Here is a 27,271-nt window from a genome sequence, read left to right on the forward strand (position 1 = left end):
AACTCTTCCTATTTCGCACCCTAATTAAGGACAGATTTGAATTCACCTTGCAAAATGCATTAACATTCTGACTTGGAGGTACAGGTCAAATGTAAATTACCTGGCAATTAGGAGTGAGAGTCCAGGAAGTGCCAGCTTAAAGTGCCTGGAGACTATTTTTTGTTGACCTCATTAGGAATATTTTAAATGAATGCATAAACATAAAGAAAAAAATGGAAAAGCTTTTTATTTTAAGTTGTCAATTAATAAGTACCGTTGATAATATCTTGGTCAGAAACACTGAGAAAGAAGAAATTTTTTGAAAATTAAATGAATTAATAATATGAGAAAATGGAAAATAGAAATAGCAAGTATTTTATATATAATCCTCAGTGATAAAACACAATTAATTCCTAGTATTAGGCAGTGCTCATAAGTGGGAGTGTAAAAGTATAAGTCTCTTTCCAAAATTAGCAAGAGGAGGGTTATACAGATACAGCCTTATTTTATAGAGTTATGGCATTTTAATTTTATACACACACACACATATATACATATATATATATTGTGAGACATCTGCTTTCCATTTTCACACTATTAACAGGTATATCCAGCTGAAGAGTTCCTTGCCCTGCCTTGCTTTGCCTTCTCTTTTTCTTGTCTTGTCTCTTGCTTTGCCTTCTCTTTTTCTTGTCTTGTCTCTTGCTTTGCCTTTTGCTATACCTTTTACCTTGCCTTTTGCCTTTTCCCCTGAAGCCTCTGAATTCTTTTGTGTTTTTCTGGTACTGAATTATCAAAATTGCACAAGGTACTAGACCAAGTATGATGTAGTTTCTCAGATAATTAATGGGAAATTATTGATCTTTTTGAGTCAAAATAGATCTGGGGTGGAGATCTTTGGACAACAATTGACAAATGGGACCCTGTTGATTTTCTGAACTCAAATAAATGAAAAATGTTTATTTTTTGAGTCATCAAAACTAATATAAAATACGATTAAGACAACTACCATTGTGATTGTTAGTTGTTGCTTTTTTGATTGTCCTTATCTCATACTCATCTTGCCTGTTACCAACTTGTGACTTACTTGTCTTTCACTTTTAAGAACAGGCTAGGGCAAGTTATAAAAACCCCAAGAAATCCTAAAAGCCTCTTTAGAAAAGAAACCTGTGAAAGGCCCAACTGGGGAATCAGTGAATAAAGTGAATAAATAATACAAAATCAGTGGTGGAGTAGGAATAAAAGATCACTGTAACCATGAACTAAGTAGATCTTTGGTCCAATTTATCATGGCTATATTACTGTTCAAATGTAAAGTTTGATCAGAAATTTCAATAGAAACTGTATCTTACCTAAATCTTACTTTCCTAGGAGAGGTAGACTCCCTCTTCTTGCCACATAAAAACCTTTCCAGTGTTATAAGCTGTGAACTATAAGCATTCTATTATAATCTGTAATGTCTGATAATATTAATAGAATAACATTATTTTTAAACACAGTTTTGCAAACGAAGTCTCAAAAGTAGCACAGTTTTATTTTGTTGGCTAGGTTCTTAACATATTCTCAAGGAATTACAGGATATCTCTAGATCAACTTCCCTTGCCCTTATGGGTGATTTTAACTTCCCAGACACCAACCGGGAATATCATACAGCAGACACAAACAGGTCCAGGAAATTCCTGAAGCATGTTGAAGATAACTTCTTGGTGCAGGACTAAAGGAACCAAATAGGAAAGTGCCCTCCTAGATTTGTTGTTTGTAAACAGAGAAGGACTTGTGGGCGAAGTGGTGACTGGTGGCTGTTTTAGTCACAGTGACCATGAAGTAGTCGAATTTCAAATCGTTGGTGATAAGAGGATAACTGCCAGCAAAACTTCGACCCTGGATATGGGGAGAGCAGACTTCAGGCTGCTGAAGGAGCTAGTTAGTAAGGTCTCCTGGAAATCTGCTTTTGAAGTATTGGCATCCATGAATGCTAGTCACTTTTTAAGAGCCAAGTCTTAAGAGTGCAGGAGCAAGCAATTCCAAAGTGTCAGAAGTCAAGCAAGCGGGGCAGAATACCCGCTTGGCTGAGCAGGGATCCTCTTCCAGAACTTAGGCAGAAAAGGAAAGTGTATGGATATTGGAAGCAAGGACAGGCAACACAGGAGGACTACAGAGATGCTATTTGCCACTGCAGGGAGAAAAATTGTGTGGCCAAAACTCGATTAGAGTTCAGGCTGGCCAGCACTGTGAAGGACAAAAAAAAGGCTTTTTAAAATATGTTAATAACAAAAGGAGGATCAGAGATAACATTGGCCCATTACTTTATGAGGTTGGTCACCTCACAAATAGGGACATAGACAAAGTGGAGACATTTAGTGCCTTCTTTGCCTCTGTCTTTAACACCGATGATGGGCCCTGGGACCTCCGGAGTCCTGTGTTGGAAGACTGTGAATGGGATGATAAACTCCCGGCCAACTCTGAAGTTGTTTGGGACTTGCTGCTCCAGCTGGATGCACATAAATCTATGGAGCCTCATGGGATTCATCCCAGGGTGCTGAAAGAGCTGGTGATATCATCGCAGGACCTCTTTCCATTATTTTTCAATGGTCTTGGGAGTCTGGAGAGGTCCCAGTCGAATGGAAGCTGGCAAATGTTGTCCCAGTTTTCAAGGTGGCCCTGGTAATTACAAGCCTGCCAGTCTCACTTCAGTGCCTGGTAAAATTATGGGGAAGGTTATTTTGGGAGTTATTTAAAAACACCTGAGAGACAACGCAGTCATTGGTCATAGCCACCATGGGTTCACGAGGTGAAAGTCCTGGTTAACAAACTTAATTTCCTTTTATGGCAAGGTCACCCATCTAGTTGACCAAGGGAAGCAAGTAGATGTGTTTTGGGGTATTTTTCTGGACAGAACATCCAGCATACAGCTAGAGAAGTCCATAATACATTGGGTGAGCAATTGGCTGATGCGTCAGGCTCAAAGAGTTATAATAAAAGGGGTTACATAAGGCTTGCATCCAGTCACCAGTGGGGTCCCCAAGGCTCAAATTATAGGGCCAGTGCTCTTTAATGTTTTTATAAATGAGCTGGACACAGGAATAGAATGTACATTAAGTAAGTTTGTTAACAATACTAAACTAGGAGAAGCTGTGGACTCCCTCGAAAGTAGAGAGGCCAACAGAGAGATCTGGATAGGCTAGAGAGCTGAGCAATCACCAATCATATGAAATTTAACAAGAGCAAGTGCTGATTCTCCACCTGGAATGGGGTAATCCTGGTTTTACATACAAACTGGGGGACAAAAAGCTGGAGAGCAGCGCCATGGAAATAGATCTGGGGGTCTGGGTTGATGGCAAGTTGAATACGAGTCAACAGTGTGCCCTAGCAGCCAAAAGGGCCAACCGTGTCCTGGGGTGCACCAAGCACAGCCTAGCTAGCCGGTTGAGGGAGGTGATTGTCCCACTCCACACTGCACTGGCGCAGCCCCACCTCGAGTACTGTGTGCAGTTTTGGGTGCCCCAATATAAGAGCGACATCAAACTATTAGAGTGTGTCCAGAGGAGAGTGACCAAGATGGTGAAAGGTCTTGAGGGCAAGACTTAGGAGGAGCGGCTGAGGTCACTTGGCTTGTTCATCTTGAGGAAGAGAAGGCTGAGGGGTGACCTCATTGCAGTCTACAGCTTCCTCAAGATGGGCAGCAATGGGGGAGGTGCCAATCTCCTGTCATATATTAACCCCAGCCAGCAATTAAGCACCAGGTAGCTGCTCACTCACTTCCCCACCCAGTGGGATGGGGGAGAGAATCAGAAAAAAAGTAAAACTCGTGGGTTGAGATAAGAACAGTTTAATAGAACTGAAAAGAAGAAACTAATAATAATGATGATGATAATAATAATAATAATATGACAATAATAATAATAAAAGGATTGGAATATACAAGTGATGCACAATGCAATTGCTCACCACCCGCCAACTGATGCCCAGTTAGTCCCCGAGCGGCAATTCCCCCCACCCCACTCCCCCCAGTTTATATACTAGACATGATGTCACACGGTATGGAATACCCCATTGGCCACATTGGGTCAGGTGTCCTGGCTGTGTCCTGTGCCAACTTCTTGTGCCCCTCCAGCCTTCTTGCTGGCTGGACATGAGAAGCTGAAAAATTCTTGACTTGGTCTAAACACTACTTAGCAACAACTGAAAACATCAGTGTGTTATCAACATTCTTCTCATACCAAACTCAAAAACAGCACTACACTAGTTACTAGGAAGACAATTAACTCTGTCCCAGCTGAAACCAGGACATCTCCTCTCTCTGATGACCAGTGGTAGGACATGAGGAAATGGAATGAAGCTGCATCAGGGGAAGTTCAGACTGGACATTAGGAAATGGATCTTCACTGGTGGTCGGTCACTGGAACAGGCTCCCCAGGAAAGTGGTCATGGCACCAAGCCTGTCAGAGTTCAGGGAGCATCTGGATGATGCCCTTAGTCATATGGTTTAGTTTTAGATAGTCCTGCAAGGAGCAGGGAATTGGACTCAATGATCCTTATGGGTCCCTTCCAACTCGAGATATGCTATGATTCTATGATTTTAATGATGCAAATCGTGAACAATTACCTGCCAAGGTTCCTTAAAGAACCTCTTTTCCTGAAAGTTTTGAAATATTAAGTATTAAAAGAAGAAAATAATGGACAGCAGTACAGATATGCTAACAGAAGCAGCTCCTCAATTATTCAGAACTGATCACTGTGGCATGCAGTCGTGACCACATGCTATGGTATTGGCCTGCTAGCTGCGCACCTCTGCCACTTGCAGAGCAGTTGGATTGACTCTGTAACACAGTACTGTAGTTTGGCAGAACATTGCTCTGCTTAAAATATATATCAAATCTTCATGATTAGCATCAACTTAAGAATATGAGTTCATCAGTTTTTCTTCTTTCTTCTACTGAGAATATAACTCACAGTTATGAATGATGGATTCTTTAAAGTCAGTACTGCAAGAGTATAATACGTGAATTCGGAGAGAGAATAGCTCTTACTAAAAAAACCCCCACCTCCTCTATGTCTAGGCTATCTGTAAATAATGAGACTGAAAAGGTTCTATGTAAGTAGTCTTAACTAATCTGTATGTTTAGAATAGAGCTCTTATCAAATATCTGTCAGTCTCCCACTGTTCTGTCATTTGCAAACAAATTCACTGTGGACTTGATTCATTGCTGATTAAAGTTAGGTATTTAAAGAAATTTGAGATGCTTTATAGGGTCACCTGACCTCTAGCTGCTGCTCCAGAAGTGTGTGGGTCTCCCACTGGTCACATCATATTTGACAGCCATCTGTTTTAATGTCTTGGATGACATCTCAGATGTCTTCAGGCAACTGAATAAAGGTTCAAGGAATGTTCAGTTTTAGGCTGTAGACACTGAATTCTGAAAAGCAAATGTAAGTATAGTCATATCAGCTAGGTATATAAGCTCCAAATATAGTCAATGGAGATCTAGAGATCAACTGTTCAAGCATAAATGTCAAATGTCATCAGAAATGCACCCCAAGACTTCTATCATAGAATCATAGAATACTAGGTTGGAAGGGACCTCAAGGACCATCTGGTCCAACCTTTCTTGGCAAAAGCACAGTCTAGACATGATGGTCCAGCACCCTGTCCAGCCGAATCTTAAAGTGTCCAATGTTGGGGAATCCATCACTTCCCTGGGAAGATTATTCCAATGGTTGATTGCTCCCATTGTGAAAAATTTTCCTCTTGTGTCCAATCGGAATATCCCCAGGAGTAGCTTGTACCCATTACCCCTCATCTTTTCCATGTGACTACTTGTAAAAAGCGAGTGTCCATCTTCTTTGTAGCCACCATTTAAATATTGGAACATGGTGATAAGGTTTCCCATAAGCTGCCTTTTCTCAAGTCTGAAAAAAAACAGTTCTTTCAGCCTTTCCTCATATGACAGGTTTCCCAGTCCTTTGACCACCCTTGTGGCCCTTCTCTGGACCCTTTCCAACCCGTCCACATCTTTTTCGTACAGCGGGGACCAAAACTGAACACAGTATTCCAGGGCGTGGCCTGACAAGTGCTGAGCAGAATGAGATGATGACTTCTTTATCTCTGCTGGTGATGCCCTTGTTGATGCAACCCAGCATCCCATTGGCTTTCTTTGCTGCACCAGCACACTGTTCACTCATATTGAGCTGGTTGTCCACCAGGATCCCCAGGTCCCTTTCCACGGAGCTGCTCCCCAGCCAGGTAGATCCCAGCCTGTGCCACACTCCTGGATTACATTTTCCCAGATGGAAGACCTTACACTTGTCCTTGCTGAACTTCATAAGGTTCTTGTTAGCCCACTCTTCCAGCCTATCCAGGTCTTCCTGCAGGGTGGCTCTCCCTTCTGAAGTGTCCGCTTCCCCACTCAGTTTGGTATCATCAGCAAACTTCATCAGGGAACACCTGATCCCATCATCCAGATCACTTATGAAGATATTAAAAAGCATTGGGCCCAATATTGGTCCCTGGGGGACCCCACCTGTGACAGATTGCCAGTTTGAAAGGAGTTACCACCACCCTCTGGGTGCGACCTGTCAGCCAGTTCACCACCCACCACACAGGCCACTTGTCTAGACTGTAACACATGAGTTTCTCTAGGAGGAGGCTGTGGGAAACTGTATAGAAAGCCTTGAAGAAATCCAGGTAGACAATATTCACTGCTCACCCCACATCAACCGAGCAGGTTACTTTGTCATAGAAGGCGATCAGGTTTGTCAAGTATGATTTGCCCCCGGTGAATCCATGCTGGCTTTTTCCCAATCACATGCTTCATTTGACTTGTGATAGCCCCCAGGAGGATTCGTTCCATAACTTTCCCAGGGACTGAAGTAAGACTGATGGGTCTATAATTTCCTGGATCCTCCTTTAAGCCCTTCTTGTAGATGGCGGTGACATTAGCCCAGTCTTCTGGGATGCTCCCCAATCTCCATGACTTCTCAAATATTGCAGAGAGTGGCCTCACAGCAATGTCAGCCAGCTCTCTTAACATCCTCAGGTGGATATTGTCAGGGCCCATTGATTTGTAGAGGTCAGGCTCCTGTAATAGTTCACATACCAACTCTTCCTTCACTGATGGTGGCTCTGTGTTTGTATCAACCTGGAGTTTTGTTCCCAAGGCCTGGGCTCCAACAATGCTGGTAAAGACAGAGGTGAAGAAAGTGTTGAGAACTTCTGCCTTTTCAGCATTGTTGGTGATTAATTCACCTCTCCTGTTTAACAGCAGGCCAATATTTTCCTTCTGTTTCTACTTGTTTTTTACGTACCTGAAGAACACTTTCTTGTGGTTTTTGACATCTCTGGCCAATTTCAATTCGAGCTGAGCTTTTGTTTTTCTAACTGCATCTCTGCATGCCCTGGCAATGCCCTTGTATTTCTCAGTGGGTATTCGTCCACTTTTCTATCTCTGGTACGCTTCTCTCATGGTTTTGAGCAGACTCAGAAGCTTGCAGCTAAGCCAAGGGAGTCTCCTGTTCCACTTACCTTTAAAGGGCATGAACTGGTTTTGTGCTTTCAGGATAGTGTTCTTGAAAATCTCCCAGCACTCGTGTATTGGGTTTGTGTGGCAAGGTTTTGGTAGCAGGGGGGTTACAGGGGTGGCTTCAGTGAGAAACTGCTGGAAGCTTCCCCTGTGTCCAACAGAGCCAATACCAGCCGGATCTAAGATGGACCCGCTGCCAGCCAAGGCTGAGTCCATCAGTGATAGTGGTAGTGCTTCTGTGATAACATATTTAAGAAGGAAAAAAAGTTGCGGGACTCACAGAAACGGCAGATGGAGAGAGGATTGAGAAAGTGTAAGAGAAAAAACCCTGCAGACCCCCAGGTCAGTGAAGAAGGAGGGGGAGGAGGTGCTCCAGGCGCTGGAGCAGAGATTCCCCTGCAGGCCGTAGGGAAGACCATGGTGAGGCAGGCTGTCCCCCTGCAGCCCAGGGAGGTCCACGGGGGAGCAGATATCCACCTGCAGCCCGGGGAGGACCCCACGCCGGAGCAGGTGGATGCCCGAAGGAGGCTGTGACCCCATGGTAAGCCCACACTGGAGCAGGCTCCTGGCAGGACCTGTAGCCCCGTGGAGAGAGGAGCCCATGCTGGAGCAGGTTTTCTGGCAGGACTTGTGACCCCGTGGGGGACCCACGCTGGAGCAGTCTGTGCCTGAAGGACTGCAGCCCATAGAAGGGACCCATGCTGGAGCAGTTCATGAAGAACTGCAGCCCGTGGGAAAGACCCACGTTGGAGAAGTTCATGGAGGACTGTCTCCCATGGGAGGGACCCCACGCTGCAGCAGGGGAAGAGTGTGATGAGTCCTGCCCCTGAGAAGGATGAAGTGGCAGAGATAACATGTGATGAACTGACCGTAAACCCCATTCCCCATCCCCCTGCGCCGCTGCAGGGGTAGGTAGAGAATCCAGGAGTGAAGTTGTGCCTGGGAAGAAGGGAGGGGTGGAGGGAAGGTGTTTTGAGATTTGGTTTTATTTCTCATTACCCTACTCTGGTTGATTGGAAATAAATTGAGTTAATTTTCCCCAAGTTGAGCCTGTTTTGCCAGTGACGGTAATTGGTAAATGATGTCTCCTGTCTTTATCTCGGCCCACGAGCCCTTTGTTATATTTCCTCTCCCTTGTCCAGCTGAGGAGGGGGGAGTGATAGAACGGCTTTGGTGGGCATCTGGCATCCAGCCAGGGTCAACCCACCGCAAATTGCTAGCTCCTTTAACCTCCATGGAAGCTTCCCACAGAATCCCTCCCAAATGAGCTCTGAGCTAGCTGAAGTTTGCTTTTCTAAAATCTAAACCCTTTTCTCAGTACTAACCTTCAGTGTGCTCAGCCAGATCCCAAACCCCACAATATTGTGATCACTGCAGCCAAGGCTATCACTAACTGAGATATTACAAAGCATGTCTTCTTGATTTGTGAGTAGTAAGTCCAGCAGTGCCTCTTTCCTGGTTGGCACATTTAACATTTGTATGAGGAAGCAGTTCCCTACACATTCCAGAAACTTGATGGATGACGTGAGCTTCTGTATTGTTCTTCCAACAGATGTCTCGGTAGAAGAAGTCACCCATAAGAACCAGGTTCTGTTGACCCAAAGCTTGCTTAAGTGACCTTAATATAGCTTCGTTGGCCTTATCTTGGTCTGGAGATCAGTAGCAGATGCCTACTGTAAGATCCCCCTTGGAGACTACCCCTCTGATCTTGACCCAGAGGCATTCGATAAAGCTTCCACAATCGCCGTAGTTGATTTCTGTACATTCAAGGTTCTCCTTAACATAGAGTGCAACTCCTCTTCTTCTTCCCTGCCTGTCTTTACAAAACAGCCTATAGGCATCCATCATGATCCTCCAGTCACGCGAGTTGTCCCACCATGTTTCAGTTACTCCTATGTGTTGTGGTTTAACCCCAGCTGGCAACTAAGCCCCACACAGCCGTTCGCTCACTCCCCCCAAGTGGAATGGGGGAGATAATCAGAAGGGTAAAAGTGAGAAAGATCGTAGGTTGAGATAAAGACAGTTTAATAGGGAAAGCAAAAGCTGTGCACGCAAGCAAACAAAATGAGGAATTCATTCACTACTTCCCATCAACAGGCAGGTGTTCAGCCATCTCCAGGAAAGCAGGGCTCCATCATGTGTAACGGTTACTTATGAAGACAAATGCCAGAACTCCAAACGTCCCCCTTTCCTTCTTCTTCCCCCAGCTTTATATGCTGAGCATGACATCATACAGTCTGGGACATCCCTTGGGTCAGTTGGGGTCAGCTGTCCCAGCTGTGTCCCCTCCCAACTCCTTGTGCCCCCCAGCCTGCTCGCTGGTGGGGTGGGGGGAGGAGCAGAAAAGGCCTTGAATCTGTGTAAGCCCTGCTTAGAAATAATGAAAACATCTCTGTATTATCAACACTGTTTTCAGCACAAATCCAAAACATAGCCCCATACTAGCTGTTATGAAGAAAATTAACTCTATCCCAGCCGAAACCAGCTCTCTATGACATTATAATTTTCTGACTGGGCATGGAGCTCCAGTTCCTCCCGTTTGTTCCCCAGGCTGCATGCATTGTTATACATACACTTGAGGTGATTGGTCTTCCGGTTCTCATCTCGGGAGGCAACTAAGGAACACTTGTCACTGCTCTAGTTGACCTGGTTTATTCCCCAGTTGGTTGCAATGGCGTGAACGTTGCCACTTTGGACCCCGTCCCCAAGTCCTTCATTTTAACGCCTGCCTCACCAAGTTGGCCAGCCTGCTGCCAGATTCACTTGCCTCTTCTAGACAGGTGGATCCCATCTGTCCCTAACAAGCTATAGTCATCAAAGAATGTCCTGTTTTTGTAAAAGCCAAAACCCTCATGAGGGCACCAGCCACAAAGCCAGAAGTTGATTTGCATTATATGTCTACTTCTGGTTGCACCCTTTCCCCTAACTGGTAAAATGGAAGAAAAAATAACTTGGGCAGCAATAGTTTTCACTTGCACCCCCAGGGCTCTGTAGTCTTCCCCGATTCTGCCCAGGTTCTGGCTTGCGGTGTCATTTGTGCCCGCATGAAAGAGTATCAATGGATAGTAGTCTGTGCTCTTGACAAGTTGTGGCACCCTCTCAGCAGCTTCTCGGGACCTTAGCTCCTGGAAGGCAGCACACCTCTTGTGACTCCCTGTCAGGCTGGCAGATGGGCACCTCAGTGCCACTTAACAGAGAGTGACCCACTATGAGCACTCATAATTTATTTTTGTGGTATCCACTGTGTGCTGCTGGTACAGTTTCTCCTCGCAGACCTTGCTCGTGAGTGTCTACAGCTGTTAAAGCTTCATATCTGGTTTTGGCTGTAATGCTGGAGGGCGGGGACTGACGCAGAGTCCTGCTTTTGGGGGTCACCAGGGTCCAAGGTGCCTCATTCTCTGTGGCATCCGCCACAGGAGCATGGTTCTGAAACCACTTGTATATCTCCGTCTTGGCCCCTCTAATACTGCGCAGCCTTTTAACTGTTTCCTGCAACTCAGCCACCTGACGCAACAGAACATCAACCTGTGCACATCTTTTGCAAGTACTTACCTTTTCTCCAGGAGAAGGGTCTAGGCACTCATTGCAACTTACCATCTGTACTGAAGTCTCCTTCATTACCAGTTCCATCTGGGTGGAAGCGTCAGACATCTCAGGGGCTTTCTCTGTAGAAACACGCCTTTTAAGTCCGAGGCAAGTGCCCACCATTATGGCAGAGACCTAGAGCACTTCCCTGGGCTGTGGGCCTACAAGTAGGGTGCACAGCCCTTCTCATGCACCCTTCTGTGCAAACTGCTGTGCAAACTGCTGCACAAACTGCTGTGCCCTCTTGATCCCTGTTTGCACACCCTGTTTGCAATGCTCCTGGTCAGTAGTGCTCCCCAGGGCCATTCAAATCTCCTGTGGCTGCTCCTGGCAATGCGCAAGCCTCATCAGCCTCTCTCGCAAGAGCTGCCAGCTCCTAGCAGGGAGTTCTGTCTACAGCTGTTAGATATTACTGTTGCTCCTGTGAGAGAGCCAGGTTTTTCTGCAATATGGCTGCACATCTGATCATTGCCCTCTCTGAATCAAATGTAAAACATTTACTGAAGGCTTTTTTTTTAGGGTGCCATAGATTTCTATATTGGTGAAATTTTGGTGGGAAAGCAAAACAATAAAAATGATTTATTAATTTTATTTGTTATTTATTTCCTTGTACACACAAGGTTTATAAACATATCTATGGAAGCACCCCCATAAGGCATCAACTCAGAAAACTGATTGTGTCAAACAGATTGGTTAAGATCACACCTTATTTTGATGATGTATTTACTGATAAAGAACACGACTGAGGGAAGAATCCAATAAACTGTGCTTTCTGTGCAATGGTTACTGTTCCTTCACACTTCTAATGCTTTTGTAATACTTGGTGTATCCTATTCTCCAAACATGACTTGTCAAATACGTCTTGGTAGAATACCACGATCAATCCTCAACAATCTAGAAAGTCCAGGAAGTTAAATTCTTCTTACTAAGCATATCTTAGACTGAATATTATTCTTGGCTGGAAATGCTAGATGCAGTGAATCTGCCTTTAAAATGATAGAGTTTACTTTTTTGTGTATTCCCTCACTCCAATAATTCTTCTTAGTGTCATTTGAAAACTAGACTTATCACAGCAAATGAAGTATAACACACACAGCATGATGTCAGAGACATCTCACAGGCTGGAAGGGATCCCAGCAGGCTTTTTGCATCAATTTCATCAGCATTGCAAATCAAACATGCTTTTTATTGTGTACTATTTGCCATATGTGCTTTGTGCTGTTTGAGTATCAGGCTTCTTTAGTAATTAAATATGGCTTTCAATGCATTTTAAATAGGACAAACAATTAAGTATTATATAAATAACCTGTTGTCTCTTAGCTACTTCCAATGTAAAACAAATACAGTAATCCCTATCAGGCTATTTTCAGGGGACTAAATGAAGTTGAAGAATAATTCATTCTTGAATAGATCTGACCAACGCACAAATGCTGGACTGGGTAGGAAAGAAGGTAGACTGCTTCTGAGGCTGTCGGTCTGTAACTTCATGTCTTATGCTGGAGAACGTAAAAAACAGTGTAGTACATGCAGAAAACTTGTACTGATTCTGAAGACAACATGAGAGAGTGGTTCAGGAAATAGTTTGGTAGGTATTTCTCTCCTTGGAGGGATGGCAGTTAACTTTTTTAGTTGCAGCCACAGCCTTAATCTTTCTTGTCAACAGAGGCTGCGAGACCCACCAGGAATACTGAAGATCTATCTCCCTCTGAAGTCATAGCATTGTAGACAGAAGGAGGAAAGTCTGTAGCTGAAATACTGGATTGAAAATTTCTGAAAAAATTGCATTGTAATAACAATTTTTATCTCAAGCTATGTCAATTTCCATAAACAATGGTAAATTTTCTTTCTGTGCCCACTACTTATAAAAAGGGAGCAAAGAGTATTCATATATATGTTGTAAGAATGTGTTTAACTACTTTAATGTCTTAAACTACATAGGAAAAATTAAAATCTTTGCAAAATGAGATAATCCATACAGTAGACATAAGAAAGGTGAAGCATAAAATTTTCTATGAACCTTTTTATGTTCTTATATAAAATATAAGGATTGTTTTTTCCTGTTCCTTTTGGATTAATTATAAAATTTACTCAGGTGTTTATTGCTTGTAAGCAGTCCCAAGTTCACATCAATAAAAATGTTGGAGTATTTTAATCAGTGTATTAGACACTAGTTTCTTTATTAATTACATTTACTTGCCTTTGAAATGTTTGATTGAGAAAAAATAAAAACAACAAACACCCACCTAATTGGTCTCCTGAACATCAAGTTAAAAGCAAGAGATAGATTAGGCCTTGTGAAAATGATTCAGATTAATGAGACCTTTAAAAAAAAACAGGATGGGAATCAATTAATTCCTTAAGAACATAAGTACAGAGCAGTTAACAATATGGACATATGTTTGTGTCATTCCTCTCCTTTTAATTATAGCACAGTGATGGCTTTGTTACAGTGAAATCATGTGCTTCTTAGAAGAGTTAAGAACAACCTTATAGTTTTTATGGCAGGGAGAATCCCAGATACAGACTGTCAGAACAGATTTAAAGGAGCCTACTTATGTGCAAGAGAGTTACCATTACAGATTATGGAATATTTGACCAAAATTTTCTTGAGATTTTGAGAAAAGAAACAGAAGAATGGTTGATGTTGGAAGGTACCTCTGGAGGTCATCTTGTCCAACCACCCACTCAGGCAGGGTCCTCTAGAGCAGGTTGCCCAGGACCAGGTACAGACAGCTCTTGAATATCATACAAGGGTGGAGACTTCCCACTTCCTCTCTGGGAAACCTGTGCCCTCACAGCAGAAAAGTGTTTCCTGATGTTCTTAAGGTAGAAAATTCTGTGATTTACGGTATTTTGTTATTTTTGTATTTTATATACTTGAAAATGCCTGCCACAATTTAGTTTATATCCAGAATAATCACAGATTTTTCATATTTATCCCTGACCGTGTAAGTCAGCAAATACCTCTTTCAGAAAGTGAATTTGAAAACAATATTGAAAAACTGGTTTGGTTTTTAGGATAGGTAGCAGGCTAACAGTCAGAATTGAAACAGTCAATACATGTAGACCAGAGTAGTAGCTGAAAAGCTTTCTAGACTGACAGTTTTAACTTCAGATGGGTAGCTCAGGAGGATTCAACATTAAGCTCTGCATGTCTTTATGCCTCAGGCATCTTTTGTCACATTAACTGGGGTTTTTCTTCACGTCCTTACTATCAGGATGTTCTTAAGTCTTCATGAGATTAAGTGTGATTCCCAGTGCTTTACAAATTCTAATTACCTAGACAGGATTAACACTAGATTGTGAAATAGTTTCCATAAAGATTTTGTTTCACCTCTGATGAGGGACATACATAGTGCATAGTTTCCTTAGTGCAGTAAAGTCTTAGATAAGTTATGAACTTATCTCATTTTTCTGTACATTCTCTAAACAGTTAATATGTTTAAACTTTTACCTGGAGTGTATGCCACTTTTCTATAATGCAATGTTAGAGTAAGCATCTGCTGCCCAAGTTATCTTTAAATTATCAAAATTATCAAATGCTTTAACATTAATATTTTTAGAGATTAGGCTCTTTTTAGGTATCCTGCTATTAGGTATCGCAGTTCAGCCCCCTTCAAAGATTTCCTGTTTGTTCTTTTTTTATTTTGTTTTCTTTCTCCAGAGAACTTCAGATATTGTGGCACTCTCTTTTCTTTTACTCTAGGTAATTGTCTTACTTCCTCTATACAGACATAGCTGAGATGATAATGATTAATCTACACCATAGAGGCCAATGAAACTCTGATTCAGTAGTACTCAAAGTGAAATACTGCAGTTAACACTTGTTCTTCATCTCTGCTTCCTAAGGACAGCTTGCCATGTTCAAGGTTGTCATTTCTTCTAATAGAGAACAGTTACCAACAGAGTAAAATCTCGCTAGTTTTAAAAATCAGAGAGCAATTATAAGCATTCCAGTGTCATATATTTTAAGACAAGTACCTATCTAAAGAAGCTAAAATTTCAACGTAAAGGAGACTGTGTATGTTATTGGCCTGAAATGTGAAGATGAAATAATCCTTTAGATACTTCTTTCTTTTTGTTTTGTTTTTTTTTTAATTTTTTTTTTAATCTACATATCCTTGGCAGCAGCTCAAAGCTAATAGTACAGCTATTCAGAATTCTGTTCTTCCATGCATGCACAAACACTTTAAGAATTTACTTCAGTAATTTCTCAGGAGGAAAATAGCAACAATAATAACCTTGTGTACAAATTGCTTTCTATCCAGTAAGGTAAATTAACTTCTCTATGCAGTTTGTGCATATAATAAGAGCAAAACAAAGATATGGAAGTGCCACTTTTGAAATAAAAAGTGTCCACACTGCTCAGAGTTAACAGGAGACATCTGAAATGCATTCAGATGATATACTAGCAAGTTCCCCATACAGGAAGAGAACCTCTAAAATTAGAATAAGATTATTGACTATGTTTTTTCAATTAGTTAACTTTAAATGTCATGCTGCTGTTGTGATTTTACTATTGATATTCCTTTAGTTTCCTAAATTACTTAAGTATTATTATTGTTGTTTTTATTTTCTAAAGAGGTTCATGTTTATGGGAAATTTAGGAAAACTCATGGTAATCAGTGTACTATGTTGCTTGGGAATCTTCTATTAACAGACATACTGTGCTGATTACTCAAATTATTCAACTAGAAGCACTCATAGAAAAGGTGTTAAATTAGCCATGTCCCAAAATACAACTTAACAAAATCATTCAAGGAGAGGGCAGGTGATCTGCCAAGTGCCAGAGACTGAGAAGAGGCAGCAGCACAGCTAGGAATACAAAGCAGAAATTCTGTCTTCTAGACAATGGACTTTCAAATAAATGTAAGAATTCACCATGCTAAGAAATTTGATGACAGTGAGTCATGCCAACATAAGTACTAAATGGCAAAAATAAAGAAGGGAGGGGCAAAAGCAGTACAGCATGTTGGATCAAAACAATGAGACAAATCCTCCTCTCAGAAATATTTTTGACTACTTGAAATATAAAAGAACAGTTCCCCAAAACCTTTAATAGTGTAAAAAGAGCAACAGTTACTTGCTTTATACTAAATACACAAAACCTGTTCTCATAAAATCATAAATTTGGAATACAAAAGATATTGTTTCCCCCCCAAAAGTAACTGAAACCTTCCTTTGCTTTTATGAAAACAAACAAACAAACAAACAACAACAACAAAAAGGCAAAAAATACCTCCCAAACCAATAAAAAACAACAAAGAAATACCACAGCAGTTTAGGCAAAGTAACATATTGTCCTTTGGATTACTTCTAAAAATGCATTTCAAGTAAGTACCCAAATATATATGTTGACTTAAGATAAAATAGGAGATGCATTAATTATTACTACTTCACAAAATAAATGGTGCAACAATTCTTATAAGGACAAACTGAAGAAGGGACATTGAGGACAGGTTCTAAGTGCTTCACGTGTGTGTGAATGTTTTCCTAAAGAGAGCAATTATTTAGTTCTACTGAAAAAAAATTAAGAGTTTTAGCTCTTAAAAATTACTGATTGTATAAAACTCCTTCCAGCTATGAATTAAAATATAAAATACATTCACCTTTACTGCAAATACTTTGTTCAAATACTAAGGCAAAAATTCTTTTAAGACTGCAGTTGTTTAAAGTATCAAACCACATTTAGTTTAAGTACTCTCATAATACTTTACATATACATACATATATTGGTAGTCATTAAAAAATTGAAATAAACAGTACTGCAATAATTAATTGCAAAAATAAAATTCTTCATTTCATGTAGAAATTTATAGGACTGACAGTTTTTGTGTTCACCACAAGATGTCGTTGTAACTGTGAAGAGACATGTTTTCCTGAATTTGAAATATTAGTATTATTAGAGCACTGGTACTTGTATTAAAAAATATTGCCAGATCACATATTTCAGTGATTTTTAATGGCTAAAAAATGTAGTTTCCAGGATCTACCATGACTTTTTTTCTAGATAGATTGTGACTAAATGCATTTCCCTCAAAATTTCCTGATTTCAACTGAAATAATATATATTAAAGAGATATTTCATTACACAGAGTTAATGTATTCTGTTAAGAAGTAATCTATCGGAATTTAAATTAGAAAGAGTCTGTAATAGCAATGCTATGAAGTTTTTTTTAATTTTTGTATTTCAATTCATGTTGTTAGCAAGGTGGGTTCTTTTAAAGATAACTACTTAATAACAATTTTTACAAGACCTAATAATAATATAAAAATGTTTTGTTTCAAAACACAGTCTATGTTCAAGATACCAAAATAGAATCACACATTCATGTCTATTCACTTATCTATCCATCCTTTGCCTGAAGCCTTTTATGATTCCTCATTCTCTGACTGATCCCAAATTCATCATCTTGCTTATGGTCTTTGTAGCATCATGGGAAACCTGCTTTTGTCAAACTTAATAGCAGTAAGTCTACCATGTTCTTTCAAGTCAAAGGAGTAATCTAAAAATCTTACTCTCTAACTTCATTAACAAGTGGAGTTGCTAGTGTTTCATGTGACACATCAAGTTTCACATGACAAAACCTAACAAAACCCCACACTTCTATGGAAGACAATGGTATCAGTTATCAAGTTACGTAAAACAAAATATAAAACTATGTTTTCATAGAATCGTAGAATGGTTTGGGTTTCTCTGTGGTTGATGAGAAACTCAACATAACCCAGCAATGTGCACTTGCAGCCCAGAAAGCCAATCATACCCTGGGCTGCATCAAAAGAAGTGTGAGCAGCAGGTTGAGGGACGTGATTCTCCCCCTCTACTCCACTCTGGTGAGACCCTACCTGGAGTACTGCGTCCAGCTCTGGAGTCCTCAGCATAGGAAAGACATGGACCTGTTGGAACGAGTCCAGAGGAGGGCCACAAAGATGATCAGAGGGGGCTGGAGCACCTCTCCTATGAAGCCAGGCTGAGAGAGTTGGGGTTGTTCAGCCTGGAGAAGAGAAGGCTCCGGGGAGACCTTGTTGCAGCATTCCAGTTCCTAAAGGGGGCCTGCAAGTAAGCCAGAGAGGGACTTTTTACAAGGGCATTTAGTGATAGGACAAGGCATAGTGGCTTTAAACTGAAAGAAGGTAGATTTAGATTAGAAATTAGGAAGAAATTCTTTAGTGTGAGGGTGGTGAGGCACTGGAACAGGTTGCCCAGAGAAGTTGTGGCTGCCCCATCCCTGGCAGTGTTCAAGGCCAGGTTGGATGGGGCTTTGAGCAACCTGGTCTAGTGGAAGGTGTCCCTGCCCATGGTAGGGGGGGTGGAACGAGGTGATCTCTAAGGTCCCTTCCAACCCAAACCATTCTGTGATTCTATGAAAATGCTTCCCAGATGTTCTTTCACTATGATCATAGCTAATAAAGCTTCTGTCTGACCTGTCTGAAATTGTACTTGTTTTATTATGCTCTTGGAGTCCCCAGATCTGTGAAATCTGCCTTCAGATGATTCATTGTTTTTCCGTGCAGCAATTTAGCACTGGCTGAGATTTGATCCTTCTGTATATCCTGATCATGGATTTTACTCAACTGATTATTATTTTTTTTAAAACTAAGGAAGTTACAAGTGGAAATATATAATTTCAGATGTTCTATAGGTTAAAGTTCAGAAGTAACCTTTGAAAACATGCAGCTTTCAAAATGTAAATGAAATGAGAAGCAAAATCTCCAACTAAAAAAAAATATTTAAAAAATCTATCTCATGACATGTAAATACCTAAGACAGAATTTATTGCCACCCTAGGAATATGTGCATTTGCTCCCTCTATTCCTACTAATGTTACATATATCAAAAAAGATCTCTACTACTATCACTGTACTGATACCATGTCTTATATTTATTTGTAAAAACTATTTTTTCATTGCATAGCTTAGTCTATTTAATAGCTATAAAATATGGACTAGTAACGTGTGCTTTAAACATACCTATTAACCAGAGAATTTTGACATAAGATATTTAATTTTTTTTTTTTTTTTTTACAAAAAGCACTTTTTACGTCTTTCTTTAACATATATACTATAGTTTTCCTCAAACAACAGCTGATGGTATCCAAATAAATGAATTCTCCCTTTTCATAGTAATGGTAATTATTAATATATGGAGCACATACTAGCAACTGTTTTCCCCAAGACCACTTCAGTCCTTTTACCAGTACTCTGTGTTTGTGTTTATCAGGTTATTCTCAAAGAATGTATTATATATGGCCTAATTCTCCAACAAGCATGAGACTTCAGTCTTCTTATCTATTATCCCTCCAGGAAATATCATCCTTTGATGTTGTCTGGAGAATGGCTAGTTTATAAAGTATTTAGTGTTCTACTGCCAAAATATGAAGTGAAAAGGTACTGCCTATCCACAGGCATATTGGGTATCTTAATTCTGTAAGATTTGCAGCCACCTTATGTGAATCAATTAAGAAATGAAAGTATAAGATCTGAGAAAGAGATTTAATTATTTAAAATTATTTCAGAGGAACGGTTGAAGCATATTTTACAGTCATATACAGATTACAGGTTTGGGGCTTTTTTAATCTATGAAGGAAAAAAGAAATTTAAATTACTTCAAACTTTCAAGATACTTATTCTTGCAACTACTGAATTTAAGTCTCAAACTTTCTATTTTTGGTTAAAAACCCCATATATATCCATCACTAATCTAGATCCTGAAAGAGCGTTCTGCCATGAATAATACTAATAATATACTAAGAGATGGTAAATGCAGTATGAAAGCACAGAATATCCACACACTTTTTCTCCTGTTGCAAGTATTGCATACAGTTCTTTCTTCACACGATGTGTTTTTTCTCATGTGTACCTTCTAGTGCTAGAAACATGAAAATTCTGATCATCAGGAGGCTTCTGAACGCCTTCTCGGTATCTAGCTACAAATTTCATGAAACATTCGCCATGTATGTTAATGTGCACAACACTGAACTGTAGCTTAACAGATGGCATAAAACATTATAAAATTGTGCAAGAACATTTCTTTCAAAAATGGCATATCAGCATTCTTGTGATGTTTGTTCCTTAACCTATTATGATATAGGACTATGCAAAACAATTTATTGAATGTAAACTTTGTTTTGCATGCATAACATAATTAAGACAAGTGACGTTGTTTTGAGGGGTATACATAGCTTGTTGTAGTAAATACATCTTAAGTAAAGAATTCAGATACTGGAGGGTCACAAATTTACCCAGTGTGAAATGCCATCTGTTCTTTTCATGAAAATATAAATCAATGTTACATTTTTACAAAATGTCACCAGCAGTTATGTAAAGGTACCTGTCATTTTAATGGCATCAATAACTACCTGAAATCTTGCAGAGTTTTCTGAGATGCCCTTCATAATTCAGTATGATAGACAGATAGTAGAGAGAATTCTTGCTAACTTAGAGCTAAAAGAAAAAAAAAAAAAACAACGAAAAGAAAGAACATAGGAAAAAGGTTTTAATATTATCTATGCTAGATGACCAGAAATGGGAAAGAGAATGATTAGTTATCCAGAGTGGAATCTTGTAAAATCTGAATAGCAAACCAACTAATTTTTTCTTATTGTGCCATATGCTGTACCATTAATAAATAATCCAGATAAATGGTAGTTTTACATGTTTCATGAATCTGGAATTTCATGTGTTATACATACAATTGCATCTGAATATAAACAGAGAAGAACAATTTATGTATGAAGAATCTGGGAAAAGGCAAATGGAGAGAAAAAGAATCAGTGACAAACTAGGGGATCTAATGAGAATTAATTGTTAACAATGACTGTTGATTACATATGACTCAAGAAGCCCTAGAAACTATGATCTACATGGAAATCCTGTAGAATGCGATGGACATTTTCTAAACTTAAAGTAAAAAAAAAAAACAACAAAATAAAAGGATGGAAGAAAAGTTATACTTCTTCCTTCAAGACAATATACTGCAATAAAGGTTCTGATCCAAATCCCATGATACTATTTCAAATTATATGTTCCTTCTCTTTGCTTCTCTTGATATTTGAATCCCTAATTTAAACATTATTGCTGTGCTTATATCTACCACTTACCTATTACATTCCTCACCTGTTACATTCCTTCGTAATCTTGTGTGTGAAGCCATCTAAGAACTGAAACTGATCTACTCACAAACACCTTGGAACTGTTGGACAAGATTCAGCTTCGGAAGTACTGAACTAGAATTATTAAATTAGGAGGCCATATACCTACAGTGTTGATAATTTCTTGCAGACATGCTCAGAAAAACAGAGACTACAACTCTAAAAAGCAATCACTCATGACTTGTACTTTACCACTGCAATGGTAATGAGAGCATTTATGTGTCCTGATACATTAGCGGGGAATACACTGAAGACTAAAGTTCCTTTACAATCATTCTCTAATTCCAAAGCTTGACAGTTGATCAAGTTTTTCACTGGAAGAAGAACCAGCATTCCTTTTTTTGTCACTCTCCAGCATACAAAATAGTTATTACAAAATGTAGAAGAGTAGGTGACCTGCTTCATAATAGTCTACTGCTTAAGCCTTCTTTTCAAATCTTTTATTTCCCATGTGAGAATTCTAGGTAGAAGCCCATGAAATTATTTCAACTACCTTCTACTAGCTCTCTTGTTGGAGCTTTTATGCTTGCAATAAAGTACTAAAGTAGTAATACTTTTATAAATTACTTTAGAATAAAATGCTAATAATCCACTGTACAACTGGTAGATGCAGAGACTTATTTTGTATCCCAATGTCTTGAATGATGGCATCTCTTCAAAAGAATGTTTTCTCACTTATTTAAGCAGGAACAAGTTCAGTTGGATAGCTGGGGAATCCACATATTCACCAGAAATCTGGGCAAACTGAGGGTCCTTTCCTAGAACACAGGGAGTCACAATGGTCTTCTGAAACTGGGATTTAGATACCTAAATTCTCTTTAATGTTTAGACTACAGCCTGGGTCACAAGCAAAATTCCCACTTGCCTTGAAAATTCCATCAGTATTTCACATCGAGAACCTATAAGCATATAAGATCCTTTGTGTGCTATGTTCGGATGGAGACATTCCTAGAGTTCACCGAAATCTTCATGGAAATTTGTATTTGCCTGCATGACCAAAAGTTAGGAGCCTAGTAACTTCTATTCCTAACAGGAGTGACCAAATGAGGTCTCAAAAATTATGCAGTGCGAATACCTGTGAAAATGAAATTGCTAGATGTGGTCAATATTTGTAATGGCTATGACTTTCCTCTGTACTGCACTCTTAATTAGCTTCAGCAGCCTGCTGATTTTTTATTTATTTTTTCCTTTATTTATTTATTATACTTCCCTTATATTGCATGGAGAATTAAAGTCCTTAACTAAGGCCTGAGTCAATAGTCTGCCTATTCAGCACTGCACTACTAAACAATGGCATTGCCCTTCCTACCTTTAGAATTTACCACTTTGATGCAAGAATTTAGTCCTAAGTATTTCACCCTAAATAAAAAGGAAGCTTTTGCAATGGACAGTAGTGGATCTTGAGACCTTTCTCAACACATGAAGAAAAAGATGATCCTCTAACCATTTCTAGAGCTCTTGCTTGATCACGTTGGTCGTAGGTTTATCAGATGATACTGAAACCAAAAGATATCAGTCACAAGGAGTTCCATTCATGGCAACAGTTTATTTAGGACACACGTCACTTATAGATTGCCAAGATCAGGTACCTAATCCAAGAAAAAAAAAAAATTCTCATTCATTTGCATGTCAGTACATAGCACCACATGAAAACAGCAGTGTTCAGCTAAATTTCTGAAGCAAGTATCAGATATTTGGTCTGGTCTCACAACCTCTGTGTTTTTTTGGCTCTGACTGTGACTAGTTCAGCCTGAAGGATGTGTGGAAAGGAAAATTCATTTCACAAGTCATGACATCAGTTTCTGGTTCCTTGCAGTCAAGAACCCTCTTGCCTGTTTTTTTTTTTGTTGTTGTTGTTTTTTGTTTGTTTCATTTACAAAGCAAGGGGCCCTAATTATTAGTAGAGCTGGAGAGCACAGAAAGCTACCAAAACATCACACAAAACTGAACCTATATAAAAACAAATGTCAGGACATGAATTTTATTTTTTCTCTGAGATCTTTTGAAGTTAGTGTAAGAGTGTTATGCCTTTGGGAAGTGGAGGACTTCTTTCTGAAGGCACCGACATCAGATTCCAGAGGGTAAGCAACAAACTTCAGCGTAGCCCATTTCTCAAGGGCTGTACAGGGCAACTAAGGACCATGGTTTGTGAAAACAAATCCCATATTTATTTACAGGTAAAAGTTGTTCAGAGATGCATAATTATTTTATGATGCAGTTCTGTAGTTTATCACGTAATTCTGATCACCAAACATAGCAAGTGGTGAACGCCTATGAAAAGAGTGAACCTCTGAATTCCATAAATTGGTAATAAGTTTCCTTAGATGTGTATTTAAAACTTCTGTATATCCTTTGCTCTCTAACCCCACGCGACTCTGGGCCCCGGCATGGGCAGGGCAGGTCTCTCTCAGGGGGCTGGGACAGCCTTGGCTGGTTGGAGCCTGTTGGAGCCGATTCCCCCTCCCCACGCTCATGGGACTGTCTCTGACCATCGCGAGCTGCTGGCGGCTCGGGGAGCCCCACCAGCCAGCCAGGGGCAATGGCCTGACAGACGCGGGGTGGGGGCAACAACGGCCCGTTGTGTCACGGGGCGTGGAGCCCCCAGAAGGAGCCGTCAGCACTCACCCTGTGATGAGCAGCGAAGCCGTTGGCAGACTATTCACCAGCACCGTTTGACATCAGTCTTGAGAAAAGTAGAGTGTTCAGTTGATGCTTAATTATCTCATGAGGGTTTTTTTTTTTTGTCTGTGAGCTGTAATTCATCAGAGAATCATTCTGCCTTCACGTATTTATGTGCATTTCTGTTGATTTGATTTTGGCATGTTTTTCTGATGCTGTACTTTGATCTTCAGTATTTATAATATCTGTTTTCCCTTTCTGATACAAAACTGGAAGTTACTCCCCATAATAGAGCTAATAAAAATACAGTACTGGGAACCAAATGTTACGCGAACAGGCAAACATTTTCAATAAGGATGAGGTGAGATTTTGGGGTTTTTTTTATACTCTTCTCTGATATTCTAATTTTTATTTTCATAAACATAATTTACCAGACATCTTTAATTCATTGCCATTCATGGACAGTCTATACATTTTTTTTAAATACAGCATTTAATAGATAATCTTATAGTACTCAATCACTGAAGTTTTCATATCATTTTGTAAGCTTTCTCAGACTCTGGTTGTTATTTTCAAATAATCCACCTGTTAATCCCAGCAACATTTCTTTTCCTTATTTTTGCATATATAAAAATCCAGTCATTCTTATTTTTGGTCTGTAGATAAAACAATATATGCATTTTATGTAAGATAAGATTCTGCCTTTTTACCTTTATTCTGTAAAGTGAGTATGAGATTCTCAAATCCTTCCAGGTTTGCAAGTGTTGCTGAGCATTGTATCAACCTTTGTTTCATCTCTGTAGGTAGAAGTCTGAGACCTGGATGGAGAATTTAAAATCTTTATAATGTAAGTGTGAAGAATTAGGCATCTCAAAATGTGACTCTCAGCACCAGCATAATGTGGTGAACAAGGTAATGCAGTGTTTGTAGGCTAGAGGTAATATTTTTGTATTAGGCAAACTAAGACACTTAGAAAAAATGGGTAAAGCTCAACACAAATTGTGAACAATTCCTCTGTGTTTTTTAGGTACGTGTCAAGTAGGCCGTCTGTGATGTGAAAGGTCATCAGTACCAGTGTCATGTAGGGGATGTTACAGGGAAAAGAAGACAGCGAGATGATAGAAGTCATTAATTTCCTAAGGGAAGGAGTGAATGTGAAGTGAGCAAAAGGAACAGATCTGAGGCGCATCACACCCCATGGTGTAAATTACTTAATTCCTCAATAATCTGGCCCTAGATGATGTAGCCATTCATTCTGGGGAGCAGAGTGAGAGTCAACTGAGAACTAAAGGTGAAATGTCTGCAGTCCACAGTATTGTGAGTCACCTTTTACCTCGTGATTTTCCTGTTGTTCCTTGAAGTGAACATCACAGGACAGAAACTGGTCTACCTAAATTGGCATTTAGGCACTTGCACTGTCTATCCTAAATCTCAGACATCACTATACACTCTTCATTTGGCCCAAATGTTTCTGGATGCACAGATTTTTTGTGCTTATGTGTAATCATCACCTCCGCATTCAGAATAAGATAGTTGGTAGGTCTCTTTTGAAAACCAAACAAAGATTATGGCATTCTTTGAAGATGTAGAAACTGTGGGTTTTCTGCTGCAGGTTAAAGAGAAAAATATACCTGCTGAGTGGATTTAGTCAACATAGCATTTAATCTGGATTTATGCAGGAAGCTAAAATCCCTTTAGAAAGTAATAATATCTTTGAATACTGTAGTTTTGCATGCATAAAGTGTGGAATGTATCTTACAAAGATGCATTCACGTTTGTTAGAATTAAAACTTAAATGTGCATGTTGACATACAATTTTGGTAAAGGAATTTTAAGAACATGTAAATGGAAGTTACCACTTTGATGCAACTGCTGCCAATGTTCAGAAGGGAAAAATCTGCTTATTCCAACATATCTTTTATTTTCCTTTTGGTTCCAGGACACTTCCTTCCCTATGACTTTGAAAACTACATCTCTTCTTTACATGTCCTTTCACCTAGATGCAGCTATATCTCTATTCTGTTTCCTACCCTTCATTCCTCCTTTTCTCACAAGATAAAAAAAAAAAGTCAGCCTTTTTCTTTGGGGATCTGAATAAGGAGGGTGAACAGCAAGAGAGAAGAATTACTGCTGATGCTAATTCTTCTTCTCTGTAGTCTTTTGAACCCAGCCTGAAAGCATTTTTTTTTCCCTTTCCAGTTGTGGAAAGAACTGCATGAACATTACGGAGCACACCTACCTAAACTGTTGACATTTTGTACGTATTTTTGGAAACATGCCAAGAGAGGTAAGATGGCCAAGAGGCATAAGAAATAGTATAGAATGGTATTTTGCCAAGCATATGAACCTTTACAGAAATCTAGGAGATACTAAATTTTGTCGAAGACTTCACTCTTTTTTCAGTGAGCTTTTGGACAGTGCCTCGCTAGGAGACAGTAGGGCTGCATCCTTGAGCCGTGCTTCTCACAGCTGTGGACAAGTTTAGCAGAAGAATACATCCTAACTGCATACTTTAGAAAAGAAAACTCTTCATATCCCTCTTCTCCAATTACTAAGATATAGATATAGATTTGGAAAAATCAGAATGTTTTACCCTGTTGTGCTGGTTTTGGCTGGGATAGAGTTAATTTTCTTCATAACAGCTAGTATGGGGCTACGTTTCGGATTTGTGCTGAAAACAGTGTTGATAATACAGGGATGTTTTTGTTACTGCTGAGCAGGGCTTACCCAGAGCCAAGGCCTTTTCTGCTTCTCCCCCCACCCCACCAGCGAGCAGGCTGGGGGGCACAAGGAGTTGGGAGGGGACACAGCTGGGACAGCTGGCCCCAACTGACCCAAGGGATATCCCACACCATATGACGTCATGCTTAGCATATAAAGCTGGGGGAAGAAGAAGGAAGAGGGGGACGTTTGGAGTGATGGTGTTTGTCTTCCCAAGTCACCGTTATGCGTGCTGGAGCCCTGATTTCCTGGAGATGGCTGAACACCTGCCTGCTGATGGGAAGTGGTGAATGAATTCCTTGTGTTCCTTTGCTGGCATGCGTGGCTTTTGCTTTCCCTATTAAACTGTCTTTATCTCAACCTACGATTTTTCTCACTTTTACCCTTCTGATCCTCTCCCCTATCCGTATCTGCTACATCTATGGTAGTACAGTAGATCCTCCGTGACAAATGCTTCTTTTCAGTTTCCATCTTGTACAGAGTGTTTCGTGTAGGTAGTTATGCAGCAGTGTACACGTTCAAAGTTGAAGTAAAATTGTGCACAGCAATTAGAATACTTACCTGTGAGTACAAGTCTTGGCTCAGAAAGTGCTTATGCATTTTAGCTTGTAGTTTTTGATATCTCATTTTACAGCAGACATGAAAGACATTATTCCAAAGTTTGTGACTTTACACTGTTCAGAGTCCTCAAAGTTG

This window comes from Harpia harpyja, chromosome 4 (genome assembly GCF_026419915.1).
Source record: "Harpia harpyja isolate bHarHar1 chromosome 4, bHarHar1 primary haplotype, whole genome shotgun sequence".
In the NCBI taxonomy this organism is placed as follows: domain Eukaryota; kingdom Metazoa; phylum Chordata; class Aves; order Accipitriformes; family Accipitridae; genus Harpia; species Harpia harpyja.